A 20,486-nucleotide genomic window follows, 5' to 3' on the forward strand; every position below is an offset into this window, starting at 1 on the left:
TTTTTTTTTTTTTTTTTTTTTTTTTTTTTTTTTTTTTTTTTTTTTTTTTTTTTTTTTTTTTTTTTTTTTTTTTTTTTTTTTTTTTTGCTGTTTTTATGAGACATTCATTTCGCTTTTCGCGCATATTTGTGAGATATTGTCTCGTCGGGAGGTTCTACAGTATCGATTATGCGTGCGGATCGTTGGTTAAGACGCAGGTAGTGCGCGATTGATCAAGAAGCACATCATTACTTTTGATTAATTAATATATGTACGTATCTATTCGGCAACAAAATTAAACGAGAAAAGTAGAATTAACAAATTTCTACCCTTTTCTTTCTTTATCGACATATTTTAAAACCAATTCTACTAACATCTATATAGAAACTTCAGTGACGTAGCATTAAAGCAAGAGGTTTCGCCTAATCGAAATCGTTGCTGACGGGTGTCCCTGAATCCAGCACCACCCGCGCATAATTTCGTCAACAGCCGATGCCATGTCGCAGGGACGGTGTATTAACGTCAAATGACGTTTCCGTCCCCAAACGTTCGAAATTATGCGCGCGTATACGCCTGACATCCTAAACCAACCGATTTTTTCTAATTTCTTCGGCGATTTGCCGCGGTAAAATCACATTTATGATTGCCGATGTTGGATACGGGAATAGTAGCAATAAAGCTTCATTGCTCTTCGTATACATCGAACGGAGCCCAGCATTTACATCGACATTTAACGACTTGCGAGAACTTTAGCGGAAGTGATGAAAGAATTCGCGGAATTTCCCAGTGGCTGACACAACTTTTAATCTCTGTGAAAATGTTCCAACTGTATCACAAACGGCTAACTTTTCACGTCAAAATCCAGATTGTCAGAATGGAGCGTCGAATTTATGAGAGGGTGGAAAGGGTTAACACGAGCCAGAGCTCAGCTATGCCGTTCAATTATCATGCCTGGCGCATCGTGAAACATGCAAGGCATCGTGCCTGCGGCACCAAACAGATTGCCGCTGTTCCACTACGTTATAATTAATTTAACAATCGTCATAGTCATCGAAAAAAATGTTCCTAGCTGTCTCCTCCTCTCAACGTTATAACAAAACCTCTGTTAACAATCTGAACCAATAGACAGACAACGGTGTCTCGATGAAGGAAGATAATCTTTCGGTAAAAGATCGATCGTATCGTTCGTCAAGCGCGAACCTCGAAGATCCCAGAAACCTAAACTCACACGTTTGTAATCATCCATGAAGTGAGAGAGGAAGGGTCATCCGCGGGCCTAGAAATTGCTCAAGATGTCAAAAAGTCGCGCGCATTGTACTCCGTGAAATAAAATAGAAATCGTCAACCGCGAGCGGAAAAAAAATTGCGAAAAGCTTAAAAGTCAGGCGTGTTATTTTCCATAGAGTAAAAAAAGAAAGCGTCGACGACCACGAGCACAGAAAATTCTGAAAATCTCGGAAACTCGCGCGCATTGTACTCTGTGAAATGAAAAAGAAAGCGCCAGCCCAAAAAATCCCGCAAACCTGAAAGTCACGCGTGTTATTTTCCACGGAATAAAAAAAAAAGAAACGTGGACCACGGGCCTTAAAAATTCCGAGAACCTAAAAGCGACGCGTGTGTTCTCTATGAAGTAGGAGAGGAAGCGCAAACCGCGGGGCAACTCGAACTCGAAAGCGAATGGAAAGGGAGAAAGTTGAATGCAGTTGCACTGATACCCTGTCCGTGGCTGAGCGTCGCGGGCGTGGGTGGATGGGTGAGTTGTTGGGAAGAGTGGCGAGGCAGTTTCCAGGCGACAGGACGTGCGGAGGGGAAGGGTCAGGGGTTGATGAACAGTTTGCTCGGCGACGCACGTTGTGGCTGTCGGCTGTCGGAGCCACGCTGCCGCTACATAGAAGAGGAAGAGATAAATTGGGGGTGGAAGACGCGACTGTAAGGAGAAAGGGAAAGTAGCGGAGCATGGTGAGACACGGAGAAGCAACTACGATGAAGGATACAGGGTTCTGCGGGATGTAAAGGGCTGGTTCTCGAAGCTGCGCCGTGTCCTTTTGGTTAAAGAAAAATTGCGGTACCACGGGGACAGTACGAGTTTCGGGAAATCGATATTTATTGCGAATTTATACTATTTTTTCAGGTATGTTCAAACAAATATCTCGTAGAATTGAATATAAACAAATGGATGGAAAGGATTTAGGTATGGCGTGTTCGACCTTTTATTGAAATTTAAAATTTTGAGAAATTCATTCGCCGCCTAAAACCACCCTCGCTTAAAGTGCGAATTAATTAAAGCGGCAATTGCAATTTCGAATTTGTAGACGCTTGAGAACGTAGGATCAGAAGAGGCAACTAAAGAGGAATAAATAAACGTAGGAACAGCAGAAAATAACGAGGACGTATAACAATCAATATTCGAGCCACGAAGAAAACACGGGTTCTTTTACTCTGATTGGTTGAAGTTACTGCACACGACACGAGCCACGGGATTAGAAGTAGCGTCGTTAATAAAAATTATACCACGAGCTGGCTTCTGCATAATTCATGGGGGCTAGCAACGCACCGTGAATACGTATCGCTGATTATGCCCTGGGAAATATTTTGATTATAATGCGATTAACGTTGTTTATCGATTGATTCGTCCCTGCAGTCTGCTCGCTGTTATCACCAAGGGAGAAAAAGGATCGTCGAGATGAAACTTAAAAGGCAGGAAGTTTATCTTTCGAGGCAAACCTCGGGTGCCGATCCCTTTAGTTTTCAGGCAACTTTTTTAAAACGTTCCTCAACTTCTCGGCGTATGGCTCAAGGGGGAACAAGGGATCTTCTTCGACAACTTTGCGAGGTAAATTTCTATGGGCCACCAACGATCTATCGTTAAACAACACTTTTTATGTCAGGCCGATCGATGTTCGATCGATGGATCAGGCTAGCTCGTTGGGATACAAGATTTAATTTACAAGGATTATAATTTTCAGAATGTTTTTTAAGGGTATTTCAGGAAAATTATATCCAGACAATTCTCATACTTCTTAAATCTTTAGAGTTTTAGGTATTTTTAGGAAAATCGCATTCAAGTCATACTAAAAGGATTAAAAACAGATTTCTCTCCCACATGCAGTGTGTTTTTTTCTATTAAAAAACGGTTGTACCGAAAGCGCTTCGAATTTTCATCAATTACAAATCCCTAACAAACAATTTCACAAACATTTCAAGAAAATTAAATCGAAGCAATTTCAAATAGATCAAACAGAGATCTATTTTTTTACCAAAAAAACAGTTAAAAAGAGAGAGAGACAGAGAGAGAATTTTAACCTTTGCCAATATCGCCAGCAAATAACTTCGTACTCCGCAGAATAAAACATATCCGTAAAAACTGCGTCAAATATTTTTTTCCAAATTCCGCTGGGAACGTACCATCTTCTTTTATTTAAAATCAAATTCCCGAATACTGGGGAAAAACCTTTGCTTCTCCATTTCCACGTTTCAGGTCATAGAATATTCTAAACCTGCAGTGCTCACGTACCCATGGAGAAAAATAGTTTCAGAATTAAAAGAAAAAAGGGGCAGAGTGTGTGTGTGTGTGTAAGAGAGAGAGAGAGAGAGGGAGGGAGAGAGAGGGAGAGAGAGAAGGAAACCAGAAAAAGAATTCCAAGTGCCCTTAAAAGAGGAGCACTCGTGCGTGAAAACGTTTCCCCGCGATCGCATTGATCCTGGTTGGATATCACGCCATCGACTTTAATGAACGAAGAAGGCGTGAAACGGACCATCGTTCCAGTATTTAAAAAATCCGCTACTGCGAAAGGGTGTGCAGCGCGCAGCTATATTAGTAGAGGAGGGAAACGGGAGAAACGCGGAACCGGAAGTAGACGAGAAATTGAAGCCGCGCTCCTCCAGCGTCGACAGATTATCGTTAAGACAATTTCGCCGTAATGAATATCACGGTCGCATTTGTGTCAACGATAAATTGAAACGCGAAACGAGCAGAAATAAAAGCCAGCCAGTCGTCTATGAAAGCAGCGCGGGAACAACGATTAATGGAACCCTTTGATGTCATTAAATGGCTCGAATGATCGCCGAGTGTGGGATTTTTAAACAGCGTAGCACGATGGAGAATAACAAGTTTTATTCTGACGGTGTTCAAACGACAAGCTGGTCTTTTAATAGTCGTGTTTCCTTGTTTTCTGCACCTTGTTCTTAGCGCCGTTTTCCTATATCGCGTTACGTAGGAATCTTTCGTGATATCAACGTAGGTTTATGGAAGGGTATTCCTTGAAATGACTTTTCCATAAAATGGTAGAAATTATCGCCGGAGTCTTACGTACAAACTTGGTGCGATTTTCACGATGTTTCAACTCGAGCAACCCTTTCATTTTGTTGCATTCCGATAAATTCCAAAGACGGGTTCATTTTGAGAGCGAAAGAATTAAAAGGAATCGAATGATTTTAAAAGCACGATTCTACGCATTGCAATTCCGTAGAACTCAATCTCGGAACAACCCAACAAAATTGCATGGGACTAAGAAAAAATTAACAAGTGGTGTCACCTAGTTCTTTTAGTTCTCCCCTGGACACTATTACAAAAAACTTACACTGTGGTATAAAAGAGACGCTCTCTCTTAATTAATCTTTTCTTTATGAATATGATACCTCTTATTACAACCTCCGTACAAAAACATTCCTCTTGACATTCGTAATTAAAAGAACGCCAAAACCCTCGCGCAAGAAATCCAATTTAAAACTTGCAGATTACATGTACTAAGTACTACATAGCATCCTACTGCTCCATAAAGCAACAAACAGACGCCAACAATAATTAAAGGAGCTCAAAAGCCTCGAATAAAAATTCTAATCTTGAATTCTAATATCACGCTAACTGTACGCTAACTATACAACATTGCTGTCCGGTAGATTCTACTCTTCCATAAAGCAACAAACAGTCAACAGTCGTCCCTTTGCCATCCACTCTCACATTCGTCTAAATTCAATTTCTCCGAAACGTTCGAAGAGACAGACGAAACCCGCCATTAAATCCAACTCCGTTCCCGTCCACTCTAAGGGCTGCGATAACGCTAAATTTCCTTCGAACGTGGCGCCACCTATTCTGGTCGCGCCGTTACCAGCGCAACCGATAGTTAGCACGTGCACGGCGGGAAGAAGACGCCAGGCGCCCGCGAGAACAGATAATCTCTGTTTATCTTGTAATTCCCCGGTAACGCCATTAAACCGTCCGAACGTTGGCCACGTTGCGGGCTTAAATCTTTGTCTTCGCGCTGCAAGACGAAATGCAGGGACACTGTTCGCAAGCGTAATTGAATCTACCGCCCCTTAAACCTCGATAAATCTAGCCGAGAAAAGAGACACGCGAGTATGTGTGTGTATGTTTGTCCGCGTCTGATCGTGTAGAAGCGAGTGTCACGCGACAGCTGCGATCCCATCAATCGACCTGACGCCACACCGACGCGAGAAAACATAGACGAGAAACCCGTTTGTCGTTGTTCCGTCGAAAAGTAGGGCGATCGATATATTTGCGCGATTTTCGAATTTTATCGCCACGCTTACACGTTACGCGAGAAATACGCGACTGATAGCGGTATGGAGGTTGAAACGTGAGCTGAACGTTACCGCCAAAGTCTTTGGAGACCAGTCATTTTGCCGGGGATTGGATATATGGAATGGCGAGTATAGGCAGGTAGACGATTGCTGGAATTGGATCCTTCGAGTGATGTAGTCTTCATACGTGTTGAGTGTTATTTTTGCTACTTTACAGCTTGGAATCGTTGATTTCTGTTCTCGATATAGCAGAAACTAGGGTCATAGGTATCTAGAATATTCGAAGGGCTGGAATTATCGATATCCATGTATTAAACTTGAAAAGGTAGGTCTCAAATAATAGACTATAGCACATTTAGCACATTGTGTCGAAAAGCGGATCTTCGTTCGATTATTGTCGTCTATATCTTCAAGAACTTGACAAATTCGTATTCAACGTTACGATAAAATAATCTCGTTTCTATCTACATGTAATAACTAAGCCACGAGCGTTCCGTAATTTGTCGTAGGTTCTCGGATTGCTTGCAACTTTTGTCAGCATAATCAGAACAGTCGTGTCTCATCGCGGCTCCAACGAAATTCCAATGTGTTTCGTAAAATACGCGCGCGGTATTTGTAAAAGTTTCACGCGGCAAATGTTCGGGTACTTCCACGAACCATTGTACGCAATTTCCTATGATTCTCGCGAATTATACAGTTCGAAACAGGTGCCAATTAGTGGCCACCTGAGAGCAACGTGGATCAGCACACGGTGTACCTGGTGACGGGTTTGATCGCGAATCGCTATCTCAGGCACACGCTACTCTCCCCCTTCCCCCCGCAGGCTCGCGGCCCGGAAAATTGATCGGAAGCCGCTCTACCATTTAATTGCCGCCGATTATTCGTGCTCCAGTTTGCCACGTCACCGACAGACAGGGACGCGAGCATTATGCGGCTTTCAGGACACCCGACTGACCGGTGGAAAGATATTGCTCCGCTGTTTCATTGGCGTTTAATTAATTCACTAATTAAGCCCTGTCGATCCGCTGCTCGGTTACCTTGTCCTCTGAACACCGTCTATCGGAGGCTACCATTGGAAACGATACTTATTGTGCGTGCTCTCACCGTTTCGATTGACGTCATCCACTTCGCAATTGTTTCATTTGTCAATGATGAATTGGCTGGTTGATAAGCGCTGTGTGATTTTCTTGTTAGTAATCCGCGTTTATCCGAACATCGATGTTCGAAAATAGCGGGTCAGTTTCATCTGATTAGACTCTAATTAGATGCAAGTAGATTCTCCGATCTATTAGGAATTTTTTAAATATTCCCAATAGAATAAATGTCTATAGAAGAGAATTCTGGTAATTAGAAATGTTCAAGTTTTCATCAATTAGTCAGGCAGACGATTCATCGTATAACGAGGTAAATCGTTTTGTCAGAGAAAAATTGCAGAGTCTAAATACAGATTGTTTATAACCATAGGACACACGCGTGAATAACAGCGAATGAATCGAGTTGCCTGGCGAGAACAGATTCACCATCAACTAAAACATGAAACGATCATCCCAGCGACAAGACTCATAATCTGCTCTCTTATTAAGTTGCCATTGAATAAAATCAACGAGGAACACGCAATCTCCCCAGACCACTGGCTGCGAATTAATCGATGAATCTGGCTGGCAGTAGCAGCAGATTAGCCGCCGCGAAATGAAACCGAACCGCCGCATTAGCCGATGCCAATAGTGGGATAACTGGAACGAAGGCGGAAGAATAACGCGGTTGAAATCTCGTTGCATCGTTAATAGGCCGCGATTATCTTCCCAGTGGAGATCTCCACGTTCCTCTACGCAGAATATCGCAGCCATGTTGGAAGAATATTTTCTACCTCCGTTGAAGACAGAGTCGAGCGCTCTTCGTTTCAAACGAAAATAACAAATATTAGACTGTTCAGGGAGGTCGTAGCGAAATTTCAGAGAAATTCAGTATCTTGTTAAATTTTCTGAGAAACATAATGTTTGGCTCTTTCGATGGCCACAAAAATTTTATGGACTTTCGATTGTTCAAACACTTTTAAATAAATTTACTGACACCCGAGTCAAATCCACGGTGGCCAAATAGGGAAAATTGGGAAAACTTAGTAAACCGCATAATTGGGAATTTTTATACTTCGATGGTGTTTGAATAAATATTTGCTTGGACAATTTCCTGCAATTCTGATCGAGGAGCCACAGAAACGATCAAAGCACTAATTTCACAGAATCGCCGTGGATAATTGGCGTTGCAAGAGAGCGTACGGTAAACACTGAAACAAGTATGGACTGGACCGGTGTCTATTCATTCGTCGTAACGTTATTAAAGCAGTTCACGACATGCTGTTACTTAACAGCGAGTTATAGTCAATAATTCGGAGGAGATCATTAGGCGGCAATTATACGGTTCAGCTGATCGAGATAATAGCCGTGGCGGTGTTGAATGGGAGATCGAACGACGCTGTCGAGTTGTTGTAATGTTAATAATTAGCATGGCGAGGCGAGGGGATGGCGAGGGGAATTTCGACGCTCGATTTTCAACATCGGAGTCTCTACGTTTCTAGCGTGTCAGGGGGCATATCGTTTAATTGGACGATGTTTGCGATATGCTTACGAGTTTCAATGGCATTGTCGTCATTTTGCAGGCTAATTTAGTCGTACTGTAGCTTTCAAGCGGGAATTTTTAGATCAGGTTCCGATATATCCGAGTACAGATTATTCAGATTCCTAGAAATCTTTCTTATACTACAGGATTCTTCGTAAAAATGTTGTGTACACTTTGAAGAAACGCACAGATGATACAAAAAGTTGCTTATTCTTGGAATTCTTCATTCTGGATTTTTCACAATTTCATTGTACTATTAAAAGGTTGAAAAATGCCACTACTATATAAATACTGTTACAGAAATATATAAATATCGTTACTACCTTTAGTTATTTTAACCGACACGAAAGAGATCGATATTCTTATCAAACGACAGTTTGGACAAAAATTGGAAGGAAGATTCTTGAAAAATCGAGTACCACTTTGAATTATTAATTCCCTTCGACGAAAGCCGTATCTCTGAGATAATTAGAGCTGGCACGATTACATGACTACGACGAGGCGACGTTTCCCGGAATAAATCGCGATGGCGAACTGGTTCGTGACGCGACTCAATGAACAGCAATGATACAAAAATTAAAACGGAATTAACGCGATACCGGCGTAATTTAATAGCAGAGAACCAGGCACGCTTAATCCGTTATCGGTGTTATTTGGTAGGGAAAGAGGGAATTATACGGAAGAATTCCAGTTGCGAGCGCGTACATCCACTCGCACGCTAATTTACAGGCGACTGGCATTCGCGTGCATGATTACGCTTTATCAGAACTGCCAGTGATGTACAAGTTACTCGTGTTTCTGTCGGTTAAAACATGTTCGACAACGATACCTCTCCAGGGAATAAACATCGTGCTTCGTACAGTTGTAAAATCTGCAGAACAAGGTTACAAGATACGCGAGAAATTTGGTTGAGATTATACAGCAGGTTTTTAGACAAATATTTACGATTCACTATGACAAGTGTTCATGGCTATAGATCGGAGGGGAATTTGAAGGAATTTAATCAACATTTCGATAAAGGGCTAATATTTATATCAATTGTCGTTATAATTTGTCGTTGACGATGTTCTATAACTCTCGAGAGATACAAATTGAGAGAAAAATTGGTAAATTCCTATCGTACGAATCGTTTGTCCCTCGACGAACTTTGATAAATGAAGTTCTACTGGATCAATTTCCGATTCATAAAGCTAAGGAATCGCGATGAATTTTTTTTTGAAATTTATTCGAATGGCGTGCGAAAATTTATTATACAGCTGAATTCAGTTGGTACACGAGGCATATCTAATTACGACGTCGACGATCTAATTATGTAACACGATAACTGCTCAACGTGTGTTCGAATAATGGAACGTTAATTAAGGAGGTGATCAATGGTGTTGAAAAGCATTAAGTTACCTTACGGATCGATATTCCTGATACGAATACTTGGAACAGATTCTAGAAACTAATTCGAGTCAATTTTACGAACGATTGAGAATACCATATTTACATATTGAGAATAAAATACAAGTTTGAACATGAAAACCTGAACGTTTCTATAAATATAACTTCGGTAAAAGGACCGTAAACCCGATAGAAAAAAAGACTTTCGGTCTTGAAACTTGGACAGCCATCAAAGTTGGCTCTGACAAATAGATTAATCGAACGCGGTCCAGCAGGCCCGAAAAGAAAGAAAACAATGAACTCGGACATAACCAACCGCGTGCTCGATTTAACGAGCGCCTGTGTTTATCTTGGAAAGACGATTTCTCATCGAACGTTCCAACTTCGCTCCTAAAACTACAATTTTTGTCGGAACTTTAGCTTTCCTCTCGATGAACTCTGGATAGCAACAGAATGTTCCCCCAAGTAACTCAATAGTTGTCCTGACATGAACTCTATGGGAATAACAAATTTTTCATCGACTATTTGACTTTTGCCCAATGGAAAAATGGTACGCGAATACTGTCTTCGAAGAATAAAAATAAAGTAAGCGCAACTTTCCCAAATCAATAGTTTCCGGAGCTGCTATATTGTAAACTGCGTTCTAGCCTCGTCTATCCAACGCCAAAATTTTGTTGCTCGTAACACTGTCCCTCCGACCCCATTTTATCTACATCGCCAGGTATTACCTTCCACAGAGACAGCTACACATAGTCAGACCAACTGGTCAATCATTCCCCAGCCATAACACTTTGTCCTCGTCTCCAACTCTGGCGCTTCCTACGACCCACTCTTCTACTTCAAAGCGAGGAATCGAAGCAGCTCAAAGAAAATCTCGCTCAGCGTATCCCCAACGGAGAACAAGCCAGCCATAATGGATTCACCCCTCGACAAAGGTGGCAAACACGCGTAGAGTGAAATAAGACACAGAAGAAGGAAGGAGACTGAAGAAAAAAACGTGAGGAGATTCGATTTTGGTGGATTCCTTTATTTGCTCCGCTTAAAAGGCACGTTTTGCCTCCCTAAGTCGTCGAATACCTCGCATTTGTTTGTGCTAACAAGAGGAACAGCCTTATTCAATTTTTAGTCTGCGGCCAATAGTCACCAGACAGCGCCGGCATCGGCCATCTCATAGGCCAATACCAATCTAATTAATTGCTATTAATCAACCTCGACCTTGCATTACTATTTTCCTATCGTAGTATTCCTTGGTCCTCTATTTCATCGCAGAAGCCAAAGATTAACATGCCCCTGTAAAGACAATAGTATCCTCCAACCTCTCTCTCCGGAACTCGTCTCTAGCCGAATCAATCAGGCTGTTCACCGCTGAATACTGACCTAACCTCGGTTCATCAAAAACCAGGAAGAACCCCGTATCCCGTTCTGAGTGCAGCGACTGGAAAACGAGCAGTCCGGCTCGTTCCAGAGTCAGGTCTCCGAAATTAGCCTGACAGAAGCTCGAGGAAGGGTGAAATTCAAAAAGCAGCCGGCAATTCCAGCTGCTGCTGCTGCACGTACACGACGAGGACGACGCGGAGACGACTGCAGCTCGCATTACCTAGCCCCTTTCTCCGACCATTACCGGGGACATTAACGCTGCCGGCGGTTGTAGCAGCCTGGAAAAAACAATAGGTATTCCCAGGACACTTGTCCGCCGCTGTCATACCTGTCCATTGTTCGCCAGCGCCGTCTCGCGACGCTACTACCGCGCACGGCCTAAGAATTCGACTAGGAGGCTCTTCCTCTTATTAGTTGGAACAATGGGGTATTCGACGACCCACGTGTCACTTCCAGTTATTTCAGAGATACTCCGAAAGGAATATAGTAATTGAAAACCGGGGATAAAGAATTCGATAAGTCTCCTACATTCCCTGTCTTTTGTAGAAATGCACTTTTAAAATTGAATATGTTGCGAATCAATTCTACTAATTTCATTCGTCTTCCCATTTGATTTTCAGATTAAATATGACTTTTGTCGTTCTTTTCGACGCTTCGAGATATCAAGAACATCAGTTACGTAGTAGCATAATATTCCGTTCATTGAAGATCAACTTTCGAATTATTTCACCAATTGGTTACAATCAGTTTTCGTCGTTTTCATCGTTTCTCAAACGTTTCCCTCTGAGAGTAATGTTTAAGACATCTTTAGAGATTTTCTAAAGATGGTGAGACAATTGCACGATAGAATTAAGCCGCTGATAAGGTGTACAGCAAGTTGAGCGAAACTGCAGGGGAAAAGAATTCCGCGCGCAAGTATCGGGCTTTTGAAATTCGTCAGGATATTGAATAAGTGGAATCTGTTTGGGGAGGTTAATTTTGATGATGTCCGAAGTTTTTATTGGAAAAGTTGGCAGCACGGGAATTTTGTTACGAACTAATATCTGAGGTATTCGTGTAAGCCCCCGTCGGAATGAACCGCGGGATAACTTTGTTTCTGAAATGATTTAGCCTTCGGTTGCCTTTCGCCGCTCTACATTCGCTGTAATTTTACGAAAATGCATCGGCACGATCATTTTTCTTCCCTTTCGGTTATCTGTTCTTCTTGCACAATTCTTCGAATCGTTCCTTTATAAACATTATGTTATTCATTTTATCTTTATTCTATTCTACGTTTGTACGTTGTTACTCTATATTTTGTTTTTTAAATAAAAAGAAATTGGCGTCTGGGCACTTACAACTTAAACAATTGGATTTTCTATGCTACCTACTTTTATCAACAGGTCCTTAACAATTCCCTTCAATCTTGCACTCGAACAGCTAGAACAATTAAAAATTCCATCCGCTTTCTACTTTCTTCTTTTACAGCCTCAAAACTTCGAACCAAATATCAGATTTCCGACCTGAAAGACACGAAACTACCAACTAGTTTCTCAGAAACCTGTTGCAGACATGGCGGCAGAATATCAGACTCTAAATAACGGCCTCCCCAAAAGAATGTACCAAAGGAACGTGTTAATTACCGTTGAAGACGTCTCGAAACCATCAAGTAGAGGATGCTGGAGAGTTTAAAAAAAGATAGAGGGGAAAGCCGTCTTAACTACTGACGATGACAGTCTGAAGATTGGTCGGTGGGCAGGAGAAAAAATTCAGAGAGCCCGAAGGAATCCTCGTCAGGAGGCCGATTCTATTTGAGGATGTACGCGTCGTTAGCCTGCGGTTCTTTAAAATGTGACGACAATCTGCTCGGCTCTTTAAAATGCAAACCGTGCGACATAACTATCTACTTGTGGGAGTCAGACACGGAGAAAAACGGGCAGTCACAGGGAAGAAAAAATAAAAAGCGCGACTACGTTTCAGCGGATCGCCGTTGGATACCCGCGCGTGTATTTTTATTCCAACTGGGTCAACGCACTTTCTGGCAGCCTGTCAGTCTTGGCTTTTTTATTATCCCTTTCACACCAGATTGATCGAACTTGGCTAAAATTCGATTATCACCTGAATTGGTCCTTTCGGTTTGAATATCTTTAGAATGGATGATCTAGATTATAGTATATCTTTAATTATCTTATTTTTCTTTTTTCTAGATTCGTAATAGGTCGGCATATTTTTTTTTTTAATATATTCCTATTAACGTTTTTATCTAGATATTTTTTATTAGATTTACGTACATCCTGGAACACGTGACTAAATTTGTCGCTGTGTTTATCAGTGTAACAATTACGCCACTCGAGCCTCGATAACAATAGGGAAAAATCTATGGAATTGGATAATCTGGACGATTACTCCTGCAATCCCTAACTCAATATCCGCCATTTAATCCAGTTAAATTGAACTTTAAACTGGAAAAATCAACCTTCACAATTTAAAAACAAATTGACGCTATTAACGATGAAAATTTACTCGGTGTTTTCCAATTTCCACGGCAATTTCTAAAAATAAAAACCCTACCATCGATTCACAATTCCAATTAAACGAATCGTGCGCGCCGACCAGTTGAAAATATCCCGGTTTAACGTCTCTTTAGCCGCTATTTCTCCGGAAACGTTAAGCAGAAACCGTAAAAAACGTGACTGAATTTATTTTGCACGGACATTGTTCGAAACCGCTAACTCGCCACGCCTTTCAACTGCGTCGTGTTGCTACGATTTTTCATCCAGAGAACTCGCCTCGTTTTATTGAGTATAAATTAAGTACTCATAACGGCGGCACACTGTACAATTCGGCCGATAAAACGTTTCGAAACTTCGAGCGAAACGAAGTTCGCTGTTTTACGGTTACTCCAAAGCCTTCAGATATGTCGACAACAGGTGACGATGGTCAGCCTGGTCTTGTTGTTGAACTTAATTGCGTTACGGTCAGACGACCATTTTAATTGTTTTCTCATTTTTCTTTAAAATTAGTTCGGTAATGAAACTTTAACGCTTGATGAATTTTCACATTTCTATGGAAATATCTGTATCCCAGATTCAATAAACGTAATAGCGAATTTTCAAATATCCCATAGATGATACAACCCTGCACGAACGTAAGATTCTGGCAGAGATTAATCGTTTTCTTGATACTTTAAATTAATTATCACGTTCCATACGAAACCAGCAGCTGTTCTAATATTTATGACTAGGGTTGTGCATACTACAATACAGTTTCAGCTCCCTTTTCCCGGATCCTTGCCAACGGCAGAAACGCTCTTCCATTAGAAATTCGAGCGAATCGAAACTCTTCCATACGATTTCGATTACCCTCCATTGAGGAACTAGGATCGTCAGTGGAAGATCAACGACTAGAACACACGGTGAATCATGTTCCATTCGCGAACTGGGTCGACGATTATCCTGTTACACGTAACCGGTGGTAAAGCAGGTGGCTGCATTACCACGCTCAGGAGATTCCATGGAATCGCGGCCAAATCGAGTAGAATACTTTCAATCGGTTACCCTGGTCTATTCCCCGGAGCGATTTCTACGAGGCTTCCGCATTGTTGACCTAAATCCTGGTGTATATGTGCAACGAGAACCAGCCAGTAGTTTCCCTTCAATGCAATTTCTTCGTTTCCGGTTAGACTGCACCAGCCACTGGATGGAAACGCGACTGTTATCAGGAATTTACAAGGATTACCTTCTGTGTACGCAGGTTCTCCTCTATTGACGTTCTCTTTGCTCCGATCGAAGAAAATAAAATGTTACGGAAAATTTTGCTGCGTGTTGGACTCACGTCCAACGTCCAGTTTGGCAGTTAGTTCTGGCTACTGTGTAACGCTCCCGCTGTTAATGGGGTCCAAAGCGATTCGACCAGTGAGTACTTTAGTAATCAGGATTAAAAGTGTTTTCGAGTTGGGCGATTTGAAAAAAAAAAACTTTGGTACACTCTTTTGTCCGAGCTTTGGATTTTCCAGTTTCCTAACTTTCGCATCGAAGCTTGAATTAATTGTGTTCCTAATCATTGAAAGAAGAACGAAGCTTTAGTGATTTAAAGAACGAGCGGCAGACTTCTGCGTTATGCTAAATGTTTTGCGATTCGACGACGAAGAAAATTAATCTTGGCGAACGTTTGAAGCGCTCCGAAATTAATGAGAATCGGAAAATTGAATTTGAAATACAACGCCAGCGAGGGTAAGGTTTCGTCGGGTACTTGAATTGTCCGTTAATAAGGGTACACCGTAATTTTCCTTCTGATTAAAATGTCCTTTTTCACTAAGATTTTTAAAAGTATCTATTATCCATGAAAATAACAAACGATCGCCGTACATTTATATCTGAAACCAATAAACAACAATTATTTCAAAATGAACTCAGGAAAAGTTTTAATAAAATTAAGATAAGGATAAAAATTAATAGATAAATAAGGGCAAACCAATCTGTAACATTATCTATTAAATTCTACATTGATTACCATTGTTCTCTTTACCAATATCTTACCACTGCAGTGATTGGGTTCAGCTTGCTCAGTAACGCGATACTAGCGCCATGTGGGCGTTAACTAGTGTCGTATAGTTACCATTGCTAAATTTCCATTCAGCGGAGTATTTTCAACTCGCTGTATTTCAAAAATTAATTATATCTTTCTATAAACATAAGCTAAACAGAACTCTGAGTTGTCACAGCGTGGACAAAAATCAATAACAACGTTCATTTAACTCCTTAAGCCCTACTCTCACATGAGACCTCCAACTCCTCTCGACAGAAACCCAATTCCCCCTCGATAAATCCTAAGACTCTTTATTCCCATCCATTCCAGGCTGAAAATCCGGCGTGAGTAAATGATAAAACGATAGCTGCTGGTAGAAAGAAATACGATGCTCCAGGCAACATCCAAAATTCAGCTCCTGACCGTCAGCCAGGAAACGCGGAGACGAACAATGGGTTAGGATGAGACGTTGGATAGGATAGAAAAACATCACGCGGCTCATTGCCGGGAGATTTGGCGGAAAGCGGGCTGAGATTGCTGGGAAATCCTCGGGAACATTACCGAATCGGTACGCGTGGTCGCGTGCGAGTTACACGGCCGCACGGAGGAAAACAAAGAAGAAAGGGATCCTATGAATTCGTGAGTGACTTCGGATATCACGTTCCCCGGCGTCTGCCAGACATTTCCTTCGGGCTTCCTGTGTGCATACGCGCGGGCGCACTTACATCCCTTATGCGTTATACAGGGTGTCTCTCTACGAAGCACGTTCTCTTCGTCCTGGATGCTGGATAAAGTATTTCGAAAAATTCTTAGCGCCAGATATCGAAGCTGTTCAAACAGCCCATAATTGTTATCGAACTGATTAGAATACGTTACTGACGTTGCTGAATATTTATAAGGTTTATTAAGGGTTAAACGTTTAACTATTCTTTAGTAAAACATTGAAATATTTGTTGCAAAAAGAGCGAGATGAGAATATAAAAATTGAAGTAATGTTAATATTTCCTGATCATTTTGAACGTTTGATCCAAAATTTGATCGTAGATAATAATTAATTAAATTGCTTCACGTGTATTCAATACGAATGACCCATCTAGAATGTCATTGCAGAATCGGATATAGAAAGTATGTGTTGTGTTGGTTCATGGATTACCCATGGTAATCCATGGTACTGTAATTAGTAAATAATTAACTTAATAGGAAACCTAATCTGGTCTACAATTTAGCACCAACTGGTTCGTTTAATAATTAGTTAACCCAATTTTATCGTTATTTACCCTCTCCTATGCGCAATAACAAAACCTATTAAATAATGACAGACAAAGTGTATTCGCAAAGAACTATCGATATAATAAGCACGATATAAAATATATAGATGAAGTTCTTGTTCCAAAATGCTCGTCTCTTTCACGATAATCCATCAATTAGTGGATTTAAAAGGTACCAATCCCGCTTTCGAAATTTTACACAAAAGTATTTTCATTTATCGGAACGAAAGCAAAATTGAAATATAAAAATTCGGAAGAAGATTTTCTAAACCTTCTCGATATAACGATATCAGTTTAGAATGATAAGAGTATAAGACAGTTTTTAACGACAGAAAAGAAAACACAATTGGATGAAAAGTGAACTGAATAACAGCAATGGGATTGAAACGCAAGATGAGAACAAAGAATCATAGGGCAATAAGGTTTGAGGGCAGCAACCAGGATGCAGAATTTACCAAGGACGAGAAGAAGGAGGCCTGGTTCCTTGGTTGAAAGGGCCAGGAAAATTTCTACGGTGGGAAAGATATGAATTTTCATCGGGAAGTCGGACGATAAATTTCCCGTACTCTCGCGACGCTTGCCCATTATGTAGATAATCGCGCGACAGAATTTACGCTCCGTGATGCCGCGACTTTGTAGACACGGCCAACGAAAACGAAATCGCGGCGTGGAATACATTTGCGGCGACCTCGCGTTTCTAAAACTCCATCCATACCTAAATATCCATACGTATAGGGTAGTCTAGAAATACCCAACGTTTCGTTCAATTTGAAAAATAGAAAAACAAGGAACAGGAACTGAAATAATAAAAAAATGTATAAACTGCGTAAAGTATACATATATCACCGTTTAATTTCGACCTCTCAAAATTTTTCCTAGCCTAACTATTCTCAAAGAAATTGCAGCCGCCCATTTGCATGTACACCCTGTAGTCATCCTTAATATAAAACGCATTCCTAATTTGTCTGACTCTAGTCGCCTTTAATAATGAAAGAGTTAATGACATCTAAACAGACGCACACCTAGAAACTTGTTTAAATATAATACAAACAAGTGCCAGGAAAATTTATTTGCGAAACAGGTACGCTCTTTTGCCTGGTCTAACCTAGTTTCATGTCGTTGAAGAAGTCGCGCCGGCCCATTGTGCCACTGAAAACGCCCATGAACATTTTCTTTCTCCTCGGTTCTTTGTTTGTCGCGTAATACCTTACTCGTGTGCAGCAAAAAAAAAAAAAAAAAAAGGAAAAAGAACGAGACCGAACAATTATAGCTTCGGCATTTCGCGGCTGGCGAACGATAGAGTAAGCAATTACACGACGCATTTTTTCCTATTTTTCTCCTCTACTTTTTGAAATTTCGCGGCACGCTGAAAACTTTAGTTGCGTTTTCGAAACAATGGGCAACGTTGCATGAGAAATTAAACTGTGTCATTCGTCGAATTTCAAAGAAATTCTGAGAGTCCCTTTGGATTTGAATTACCATTGGAAAATATTCTCTGATACTTACGTTCCACAGGATGGTTAGTCGCTCGTCCAGGCGAACATGTTTGAGGTTAGGATCGTGTTACGAAGAGATCAGATACGTTCATTGGTTTCTTCTGAAATTGGAAGAAAAGAGCTGGATTAATTAAATACGTTTTATACTTTAGAAATCATTGAATACGTTGTTGTAAATTACGTGCTCGTAAAAGAAAACGAACCTTTCAAGATTAAATTTAGCGATAAATTGAATTCAAATGCATCTTCCCGCGATGTATTTACCAAAGTAATTCTCATTTGGAATACACTTAAAAGTGAGGCGCGCCAAAGACGAGAATAAGGCTAAGGAATTGGTAGAAACGACAATTGGTAATTTAATTATATAGATGGCCGGGAAATAAAAATTCTCACCAGAGAAGCAAAACGTCTCCAGCGTTTCTAATTCAGAGAATACCCTGTGGTGGAGAAGTCAGTGTTTCAGTTTCTTACGCGAGTAATTTTCATAAAAACACTAATTCCGATGGAAACCTTGAGATTTTATGAAAGTCCAGCTTCGGCCAATTCCGGGCCACAGTTGATTTTATTCTTTTCTCTTAGCGGCAGCCCAATATCCGTCGGAAGTTTCTCAAAGAGCAATCCACCCCCGCGAGGCGGTACTTAAGCGAAAAAAAATTCCTTTTTCGCACTGATAAAAAGAAAACTCGTTGATAAGCAGCGACTCGCCTAGTTTCACGTGTACGCAAACCTTCTACTTCGTATTTATTCTAGTTTACCATCTTTGTAGGGCAACAAAAAATTAATTCCCTACAGTGAGTTATTTATGATTTCATATGAATAGGATCTTAAACTAAATGCAGGATTTTCCTATTATAAAATTATAGATTTTTTCTAATTGATTTCGAGTAATTAACCCGGTTATATCTATCGCACGTTCACAAGAATAATACAAAATTAATAATAACTTCATTTCCTTACAGTAAAATTTTTCTATAAAATTTATATAGTTTCTCTAAAATTGTAATAAATTTCTTATGAATTATACCAAAAAAAAAAAAAAAAAAATGCTTCTGTCTCTGCATATATTCATCAATGTTTTTGCTTGCTTGTTTTATATAAATAAAAACGACCCTTTTAAAAGTTGCACGAAAAGTTTTGTGGCTGACTGTATACGTACTACAACTACTATTTATATGCATCTTTCATTCCCGTTGTTTCAGCCAGCACGCGTTATTTTAAGGAGGCTACGTACACGCGCACACACACACACTAGAGAACGCGAAACAAAAATCACTAGACGTTGCAGATGCATAGAGGCAGGCGCGAGACATACGACGCCCATGAAACTTCGATGACGACTGAGTTCGCTCACGATTTCAAGGGTGTGTAGACTCATAATTTATAGCTCTGTAGTGGGAATACCGCGAAATCATTGAACGAACAAATGCGCCTTTGTAGAGTAGGCTGGAATGCAGAACGTTTAGATAAAAATAATTAAAACGCAAGGCTAATAAAAGATAACGAATGATATTGTTTCAGCCTATTAGTGATTTTAAAAATCGCTCGATCATTGTTTAATAACCTTAATTCGTGTCTGGCCCAGCGTTACTGTAGCGAGGCTATTTATTGGATTTATCATTTTGGTTGATGAATTCAATTTCCGTGTAATTATTTATTAACACATTAATATTGTGTACTTATTATTACACGAAATATATTAGCGTACCTCATTGGCACTTTTAATTTTTATTTAATAATAAGTATATTAATATGATAATATACGTAAAAGAAAAATTGATGTTTCAAAGATCTGTCAGCTTTGATCAATTTGTCAATACAAATATTTGACTAAAAATGCATGTATGAAACTCTGTAAAAATAAGTTTTTCTAAGAAATATTAACAATCTCTAATAGTATTATCATAGGAGAATAAATGGTATTTTTTAAACAAATATTTTTCTACACCGATATTTGATTTAAGAAGGAAAGTGTACAATATAATTGAAGAAAGTTTCAAGTACTTAAAAGATCGATACTAGCTGCGATCAATCTTCCGCGCGTTACTAATCAGCAAATCTACGATTTATTCCATTAGGAGCTGTTGCGATGAAATTGCCCTTCTTTCCAACTTATCCCTCGGAAAATCACCCTGAACAAGTTCAGTAGTTGCCGGGCAAGCATGCAGAGTGCGAGAAACGAGCGGAAATCAGCGCAGCCAAGACCAGTTACAAGCGTTATTCCTTAATTGCACCGTTGAATGCAAGAAGGGCCCCAGTGTCGGATGTTAGTTTCCATAAAAGTGTCCCTGAGCGAAGTTAAATGTTCTTGTAACGTCGT

General features: G+C 40.4%; 1 protein-coding gene across 5 annotated transcripts in view; it reads right to left on the reverse strand.

Moving 5' to 3' along the window:
• Positions 1 to 20,486, reverse strand: part of LOC122576788 — a 314,658-nt gene that overhangs the window by 202,645 nt on the left and 91,527 nt on the right. For 3 of the 5 annotated variants that reach the window (XM_043747566.1, XM_043747562.1, XM_043747563.1), the window contains one exon: positions 18,180 to 18,270. The gene's annotated coding sequence lies outside the window, so the exon portion shown is untranslated. Of the gene's footprint in view, positions 1 to 18,179; positions 18,271 to 18,372; positions 18,494 to 18,562; positions 18,837 to 19,325; positions 19,450 to 20,486 lie in introns of those variants that run through there. The other 2 variants (XM_043747564.1, XM_043747565.1) reach the window with 2 other exon arrangements.

The sequence above is a fragment of the Bombus pyrosoma genome, linkage group LG16 (genome assembly GCF_014825855.1).
Source record: "Bombus pyrosoma isolate SC7728 linkage group LG16, ASM1482585v1, whole genome shotgun sequence".
Taxonomy (NCBI): Eukaryota; Metazoa; Arthropoda; class Insecta; order Hymenoptera; family Apidae; genus Bombus; species Bombus pyrosoma.